A 9,355-nucleotide genomic window follows, 5' to 3' on the forward strand; every position below is an offset into this window, starting at 1 on the left:
TGAGCTTTAGTTCCTTCCATAAATGTTCTATTCGATTCAAGTCAGATGACTTCCTGCACCATTCTAGCAACTTTATTTTCTTTCTCTGAAACCACTTGACAGTTTCCTTGGCTGTGTGATTGGGATCATTGTGTTACTGAATGTCCACCCTTGTTTCATCTTCATCAGATGGCTGCAGATTTTTATCAGGAATATCTCGGTACATTTGTCCTTCCTTCAATTATATGAGGTTTGCCAATGCCCTATGCAAAAAAACAGCCCCACACTATGGTGTTCCCACCTCCAAACTTCACTGTTGGTGTGGTGTTTTTGGGCTGATAAGCAGTGCCTTTTGGCCTCCAAACATGGTGTGTATTATGGCATCCAAAGAGTTCAAAACTTGGCCTCATTTAACCAGACGACTATAGTCTCCAAGTATTTGATAGGCCTGTTTAAATGTTGTTGTGCAAAGTTTAAATGTGCTTGAACATGCTTTCTGTTCAGCATTGGAGTCTTGCGTGATGAGCGTGCATACAGACCATGGAGGATGAGTGCATTACTTAGGCTACTTTCACACATCCGGTTTGAGCCCTGCGGCTCAATCCGGCTGTGAAAACTATGCAACGGATGCGGCGAAAACACCGCATGCTTTGCATAAGTTTTTACATGCGGCCCGTCCGTTTTTTTCCGGTTGCGGCATGCTACTGAGCATGCGCAGTGGAAAAAAACGCATGCGGCGACCGGATGCGTTTTTTTCCGCATCGCGCCGCATCCGGCCTCCATAGGTATGCATTGAAAAATGCGCCGCAGCGGCCGGATGCGGCGCGATGCGGTGTTTTTTGCCGGAGCAAAAAACGTTGCAGGGGACGTTCGATCCGGCCGCCGCATCGGCTAAATCTGCCGCATGCGGCCAAAACCGGACCGAACGCAAGCCCCTGCGGCACAATACGGCACTAATGTAAGTCTATGCAAAAAAACCCGCCACCGGCGTTACAAAAGCCGGTGGCGCTTTTTCTGCAGAACGCCGTATTGTGCCGCAGAGCAAAAATCCGGATGTGTGAAAGCACCCTTATTGTTTTGTTTAAAATATTTGTACCTGCAGTTTCCAGGTCTTTCTGTAGCCCTCCACAGGGGGTTCTTGGGCAATGCTTCTGATCATACTTCTCACTGCTGTGTCTGAAATCTTGCAAGGAACACCTGATTGTGGCCGATTTATGTTGAAATTACGTTCTTTCCATTTCCTGTTTATGGCTCCTTCAGTGCGCATTGGAACCTTTAGTAGTTTAGAAATTCTTCTTTACTCATTGCCATAAGTATGTTTTACAACAATAAGGTTGTGAAGGTCTTGAGACAGCTCACTCGTTTTACCCATCATGAGATGTTTGTGTGGTACCTTGGTAATAAAACATCTTTTCATAGACCATCAACTGAACCGGTTGATATTATTTTTGACTAAGTGACAGGATTTCTTTCCATTTACTGATAGATTTTATCTGATGTCATGATTGTCGATGGCTTTTTGCACATTTCTGTTTCCATGTGTTCAATACCTTTTCCCTGTGTCAGTTCTCATTATTACCCATAACTTAATTTATGGACATCTGTGGTTTAATTTCTTTGTTTGTGTGGATTGGATTGGTTGTTACCGATATCAGGTGAGAAATTCATGTCTACAGCACCTTTTCAAAATATATTTACCGTATTTTTCGGACTATAAGACGCACCGGACTATAAGACGCACCCTGGTGTTAGAGGAGGAAAATGGGAAAATAAAACTTTAAGCAAAAAATGTGGTCATGACACACTATTATGGGGCGAGGATCTGCTGCTGACACTATGGGGGTTATGGGGGTAATGTCCCCAAATTCTCTACTAAGGTACCCCATCCTGGTAATGATCCTCCTGCCTTGTATATGATCCTGCTATAAACCCCCATCCTGCTCCTATACCAGCATCCTGCTCATATTCCCCCATCCTGCTCATATACTCCCATCCTGTTCATATACCCCCATCCTGCCTGCTCATATACTCCCATCCTGTTCATATACCCCCCATCCTGTTCATATACCCCCATCCTGTTCACATACCCCCCATCCTGTTCATATACCCCCATCCTGCCTGCTCATATACTCCCATCCTGCTATATGCCCCCATCGTGCTCATATACCATCCTGGTATATGGCCTGTATCCTATAGCACAGAGAAAAAAATAAACGTTTATACTCACCTTTTCCTCACTCCCTCCAGCACCGATCATCTTCCTCTCTGCGCCACTGACCTGTGTGTGTGGAGCCGTTCCCCTGCTGCATCGCGATGTCTTCCTGTCTGTGCCGATCAGCTGACCAGCTCAGCACAGATCAGTTGACCAGCACAGACAGGAAGACATCGCGTGCAGCAGGGGGACGGCTCCACACACGGGGACGTGTGAGTACACTGATTCACTGCACCCCGTGCTGGTAATGACGCGCGGGGGGCAGTGAATACAGCCGCACATGATCACTCCAGGCTGTAAGTGCCAGGGGTGATCATGCGGCTGGCTCTTTGCTATGCGCGCGTCCCCGCTCGTCCTCCCGCCCACCTGTCAGTGCCGGCTTCAGCGCTGAGAGATGGGCGGGAGGATGTGCGTGCATATGTAATGAGCGGGCCCACGTGGTCATGGCAGGCGCTGCTGCTGGCTGCTCGTGCCCCCGATGACCCGCAGCACCCTCATTCCCAGCTGCAGCCCTATAGTCAGACCATAAGACGCACCCCCAACTTTCCCCCAACATTTGGGGGGGAAAAAGTGCGTCTTATGGTCCGAAAAATACGGTACTTAGAAAATTGGTGACGTGTTCAATACTTATTTCACCCGCTGTATATACAGTCATGATTTTTCCAGAAAATGAAGTATTTCTGCCAGACAATTATTGCACCTACACGCTTTGTTATACGTGTTTACTTTCTTTCTGTGTATTGGAACAAAAAAACTGCGAAAAAAGGCAAATTGGACCTAATTTCACACAAAACGCCAAAAATTGTCCGGTCAAAATTGTTGGCAACCTCAACTTAATATTTGGTTGCACAGCCTTTGGAATAAATAACTGCAATCAATCACTTCCTATAACCATCAACAAGCTTCTTACACATCTCAACTGGAATTTTTGCAAATTGCTCCAGGTCTCTCATATTTGAAGGTTGCTTTCTCCCAATAGCAATTTTAAGATCTCTCCAAAGGGGTTCAATAAGATTAGATACGGACTCATTGCTTCAGAACTTTCCAGCGCTTTGTTTCCAGCCACTTTTGGGTATTTCTTGAAGTATGTTTGGGGTCATTGTCCTGCTGGGAGACCCATAACCTAGGACATAAACTCAGCTTTCTAACACTGGGCACTACATTGCAACACAAAATCCTTTGGTAATCTTCAGACTTCATGATGCCTTGCACACAGTCAAGGCACCCAATGCCAGAGGCAGAAAAACAACAATCACTGACCTGGTGAATCAGAAAAACAACCCCAAAACATCTTTGAATCTTCACCATATTTGAATTTAATTACTGTGATCTTTTCCTTATAAGCCTCATTCTATATTCAATAAACAGTAGAATGATGTGCCTTACCACAAAGCGCTATCTTGGTTTCATCTGTTCTCAGGACTCTTTCCCTGAAGGATTTTGACTTACTGACGTACATTTTGGCGAACTTCAGTCTAGCTTTTTTATGTCTCTGGTTCAGCAGTGGGGTCCTCCTGGGTCTCCTGCCATAGCGTTTTATTTCATTCAAAGGTCGATGGATAGCTCATGCTTACTCTAATGCACCTTCAGCCTGCAGTACAACTTGAATTTCCTTGGAACATGATTGGGGCTGCTTATTCATCATCCAGACAAACCTACTACAAACTTTGATCACTTTTTTTCTGTTGTCCACATCCATGGAGATTAGCTAGTGTCATGGATTGTAAATTTCTTGATTACGTTGTGCACCATGGACAAAGGAACATCAAGATCTCTGGAGATGGATTTATAACTTTGAAATTGTTTATATTTTTTTAACAATTTTGGTGCTCAAGTTCTCAGACTGTTCTCTTCTCCTCTTTCTGTTCTCCATGCTTATAGTGGGACACACAGGCACACAACGCAAACATTGAGTCTACTTCTCCCTTTTATATCTGGTTTCAGGTGTGACTTTCATATTGCCCATGCCTGTTACTTGCCACAGGTTAGTATGAATAAGCATCACATGCTTGATACCAAGATTTTTACCCACAATTTTGGAAGGGTGCCAACAATTCTGTCCAGCCCATTTTTGAGGTTTTGCAGGAAATTATGTCCAATTTGCCTTTTATTCTTGTTTTTTTTTTTTTAGTGTGTGGTTACAATAGAAACAAAGCAAATAAATATGTCTGTAATAAAAAAATGGAATTGCAATAATGTTTTAGGATAAATACTTCATTTTCTGGAAACATTTCAAGGGTGGTAACACTTTTGATCATGACTGCATATGTTTGTGTGTGTGTATACATACATAGCCTTGGTGGAGTATAGTCACTCACACAGATATAGCGTGTGCATATGTATATATGTGCATATATATATTGTATATACACACACATACAGTATAGCCTTTCCGATTTTGTGTATATATATATATATATATATATATATATATATATATCATATGCACTAAGATATCCATCTAACGTGCAAAGACACAGAGCCCTCCCATACACCCCTTATCTTTGGTTACGAATCAGTCTGTGCTCCTTCCTAGTCCCCTCACTCCCCCTTCATCAAGCTCACAAGCTCAGGCAAAAACTAGAATTGGCTAAACCTGTTTTCATTCACAAGCTGCCAGTGTTGTGTTATTTTATTTTTAAACCGACATCATAAGCCGCACACAGACAGCTCTCTGGATAGTGGGCTTGGCCCATCCTACAGCCCTGGGGCTCCTGCACCCTTTACAATCCTTGATTAACGCACGAAGCTGAATATCTGACATCTTTATTCCACAGAACAATGATACAGAGTCTTACATTGTGGTTTCAGTTAGAGAAATAAGAAATGAATAGAAACCCTATGGACCCGTCACTTGGCTGTGAGAGCCTCAGATTTGGTCTATATGTTGTCACCTCATCCTGTCCGTCGTCTCCACCTGATGAAGTATCTGATGTCCACCTTCCTCCTGTTTAGTGTACCGACCTTGGGACGTTCAGAACCTTGTATAAAATACTATGTTCTACCATCTAAATTCAATGATGCAAAATTTTCTTGTAGATTTGCCCCAGTAAAGAACCCATAAAAGAATATAGTAGGAGGCAAATGGATGAGATGTGGATGACTCCTACCCAACACGCTTCAGAAATTATCCCCATCAGATTTGACCTGTGTAGATTTACCCTTAAATTGCTGGTTCGGGTGGTATTTTTTTTTAGCCATTTTTGGGAATGGTAAAGCTTTGCTATAAGCAGACGGCATCCCTCCTTATTTTATATCAGCCTCTGATCTACTGTTATCCCAGCACTATAACAGTTAACTCAACGGGAGAACTGACGGGGACGTTGCTCGAACTTCTATCGTATAGGAGACCAGGTGGTTCTCTTGTGCGGTACCTCTGACCCATACACCCAAGCCTGCACTGGCACAACGATACCCTCCTGTGCCAGATAAGCAGCGAAGATTGCTGCATCACATAGGTAGATGTACGTAAGATCTGGCTCTAGGCTCGAAGCTGAGGCCTCTGAGACCCAGCAGTCACCAGCTGCTTCGGCAGCTGCAGGAAATGGGGCAGGAGCTTACTGCAAAGTCTAGTAAGAGAGGGGAAGAGCAGTGAGGACATCAGAGGTGTCTGGGGCAGGTCACTCACCTGGATGTCCTGCTTTGGCGCTCAGCAGTAACGAGGAGTTAAACAGGGGGTGTAGCTTGGGCTCTCCCTCCACCCTCCTTATGAGTCTTTCTGCTGGAAGCAGGTGGCTGATATTGCTGTGCTGCTGATGTCACTGTATTCACTGCCCATCATTTCCATCCAGCAGCTAGATTAACATGAATTATTTAAAGAAGCAGGATCCATTTTCATCATTAAGGCGCTGGAGGATGCAACATTCTAAACAAAAAAATAACATACAATTAATAGTCCTAGATCTGTAATAGCAAACACAGGATCCTCAAAGCTGAATTAGACATTTTATAGCATTAAGGGCTGTTATGCAGATTTAAATATAACACCACTGACCTCCAAATAGGCCACAAATCATGCGCTTTGTATTTAGGCTTTCGAGGATTTAAGGTGTTGCAAATGTTTCCAAATTTCTTTGACTTTTTTTGTCTCTGGTTACAATATAGATGTAGCTCACTTGCCATACACTCCAATGCGGTGGTGTCATTAGTAGAGATGAGTGAACCTGAACAGGAAAATTTGGTGTTTGTACCAAACACAGACTTTACAAAAAAATCAGTGTTCAGGTTCAGAGTTCAGGTGCTTTATGTATGTAAACCACTTGCGCAAGCATCACTGTGCTTGGGAACGTTCAGTGCTCGACCCAGTGCGAGCCGCTGGCAGTGAGTTATCGGCTTGCACTGGGTGTAATAACAGCGTAGCGTCGAATGTAGTGTGTGCAAAAAATGTTCCTCTCTCCCCCTGAAGTGCTCTGTTTATGGCTGGCTGTATGTGGTCGGAGAGCCAAACAGCCCAATCAGGGATTTCCAATGAGGTTCAGGTCAAGTCCGGGTCCAGAACTGAACCTTATCTAAAGTCTGGCTAAACCCACAGAACCTGAACTTCCATGGGTCCGCTCATCTCTAGTCATTAGACACATTGATTAAGCGTCAGGGCCTCGAATCATAAGTCCGCCAACTCTTACTTAGCACCGCCATTTCACAACTGAAATAAAGTTTATTTGATTATCGCTCCACTGGTGCTATCAGACTGCACAAGCACATGCTGTTCTCCATCCACCAACCAGAGTGTGCAGAACTGTGTCTGCCCATGAGAAACCGGACACGATGGACGACGGCCGGGCCCAGAGATGCTGAAAGAGGATTTTTGGAGTCAGAGATGAGTTTAGTTATGGGCAACTAACACACTATGAAGAAAAAGAAATGGATCGCACATCCCAAAAATACAATGATCTAAAGGCGCTAGGCAAAAAATTGAATAAAACATGAAGTTCTTTGTCACCATTCTGATCAGATTGTATTAAGCCCACTGCCACGTCACGGCGAACCTCTTGAGCGGGTCCCTATTCTAAACCTTGTAGTGTGGCACTGTGCACTAACCACAGCTGCAGCAACAAAGCGCCAGCAGGGCAGGTGACCTGGTGCCTCACAGAACGCATGCTGCAAGGCAAAGCCCCCAAGGCTCCAGGCCGCACCGCCTCACTGACACGACACCATCACAACAGTGGCCACCACACAGTACCAGCACACAGTTTACATATGGGAGCCAGTGGGAGGTGAGTGCGCAGCTCCTCTCACTGTGTGCTGGTGCTGTGTGGTGGCCGCTGTTGTTGTGGTGTCAGTAGGACGGTGCAGCCTGGAGCCTTGGGGGCTTCACCTTGCAGCATGGGTGCTGTGAGGCACCTGGTCACCTGCCATTCTGGTGCTTTGTCGCTGCAGCAGTGGTTCGTGCACAGTGCCGCACTACAAGGTTTAGAATAGGGACCCACTCAAGAGGTTCGCTGTGACGTGGCAGTGGGCTTAATACAATCTGATCAGAACGGTAACAAAGAACCTCATGTTCTATTCAATTTTTTGCCTAGCGACTTTAGATCATTGTATTTTTTGGGATGTGCAATCCATGTCTTTTTCTTCATAGTGTGTTAGGGGTACTTTGCACGCTGCGACATCGCTACTGCGATCTCGTCGGGGTCAAATCGAAAGTGATGCACATCCGGCGCTGGTAACGACGTCGCAACGTGTAAAGCCTAGATGCGCCGATAAACGATCGCAAAAGCGTCGTAAATCGGTGATCTGTGTAGTGTCGGTCATTTTCATAATGTTGCACCAATAGGAGATACGATGTTGTTCCTCGTTCCTGCGGCAGCACACATCGCTGTGTGTGAAACCGCAGGAGCGAGGAACATCTCCTTACCTGCCTTCACCGGCTATGCGGAAGGAAGGAGGTGACCGGGATGTTTACGTCCCGCTCATCTCCGCCCCTCTGCTTCTATTGGCCGCCTGCCGTGTGACGTCGCTGTGACGCCGCACGACCCGCCCCCTTAGGAAGGAGGCGGGTCGCCGGCCAAAGCGACGTCACAGGGCAGGTAAGTGCGTCTGAAGCTGCCGTAACGATAATGTTCGCTACGGCAGCTATCACAAGATATCGCATGTGCGACGGGGGCGGGTACTATCGCGCTCGGCATCGCAAGCATCGGCTAGCGATGTTGCAGCGTGCAAAGTACCCCTTAGTTATGGGCAACTGCCTCAGACTAATCGAATCAGTTGAGATAACTTTTAAAAGTATATTATGTTGTGTCTGAAACACAGAAGCGTTTCAGGGTAAATATGCAAAGTGGCAATAACACAGCAAGACTCTGGTTCATGCTGCCTGTGTTTCATGCAGCATGAATCAGATGAAAGGTTCCTTTAATAGAAATTATATTTCTAAGGCTCTGTTCACAGCAGTTGTTCCTGGCTACATCTGCCATGTATGTACGTACAAAAAGCCTCCCTAAATTTAGAGATGTATACATAGAGAAGTGTGTCTATATGATATGCCTTATTTTTTTTTACATTTTTTTAATTGAAGAACTCTAACAATTTTATCATATGCATCATATAATAATGTAAGGCTGAGCTCACATGTCCTGTAATCATCCATTAAAATGGACCCTGCAGAGATCCATTTCCCAAAAGATGTTTGCCAGATCCAGTTTTTTTTTAACATGGAAGCCCATGGGGACCGGTTCTGTTAATAGACTGCTATTTTCCATTTGAAATGGATCCTGTAAGAAAAAAACGAATCCATTACAATATAAGAATAACGGATGACTTAATAGCAATCCATTAACGGATTAGTTCTCCATAGACTCCAATGTTAAAAAAACAGATATGGCAGAAATCAGTTATTTAACATCGTACGAAAAAAGTTGTGTTTGCAGAACTTTTTTCCCCAACGTATCCCTGTAGCATCCATTCTATCAGATGATTACAGGACATGTGAACTCAGCCTAATATTGTTAAACAAGTAACACCCTTCCATACTCCCCCCCCATTCAGTTTAGAGGGGGGTAACCCAAGTCATACAGGATATTTGCATCAAATGTAATCCTAATATAATCCAAGTCCAACATCCAATAGCTTGTGGAATTTATGTGTGTAACAAACAAAAGACATAGAATGATTTGTATATTGATAATTATAAGCTGAGCCAATATAACTTATATAAAAAAATTGCTGTAGTAC

The 9,355-nt window shown here is 44.5% G+C and overlaps 1 protein-coding gene across 1 annotated transcript in view; it reads right to left on the reverse strand.

The window, feature by feature from the left end:
• BAZ2A (bromodomain adjacent to zinc finger domain 2A) overlaps positions 1-5,923 on the reverse strand; it is a 242,209-nt gene extending 236,286 nt beyond the window's left edge. The window contains exon 1 of the mRNA XM_075337014.1: positions 5,820-5,923. The gene's annotated coding sequence lies outside the window, so the exon portion shown is untranslated. The remainder of the gene's footprint in view (positions 1-5,819) is intronic.
• Positions 5,924-9,355: the final 3,432 nt, after the last annotated feature.

The sequence above is a fragment of the Anomaloglossus baeobatrachus genome, chromosome 2, assembly GCF_048569485.1.
Source record: "Anomaloglossus baeobatrachus isolate aAnoBae1 chromosome 2, aAnoBae1.hap1, whole genome shotgun sequence".
Classification (NCBI taxonomy): domain Eukaryota; kingdom Metazoa; phylum Chordata; class Amphibia; order Anura; family Aromobatidae; genus Anomaloglossus; species Anomaloglossus baeobatrachus.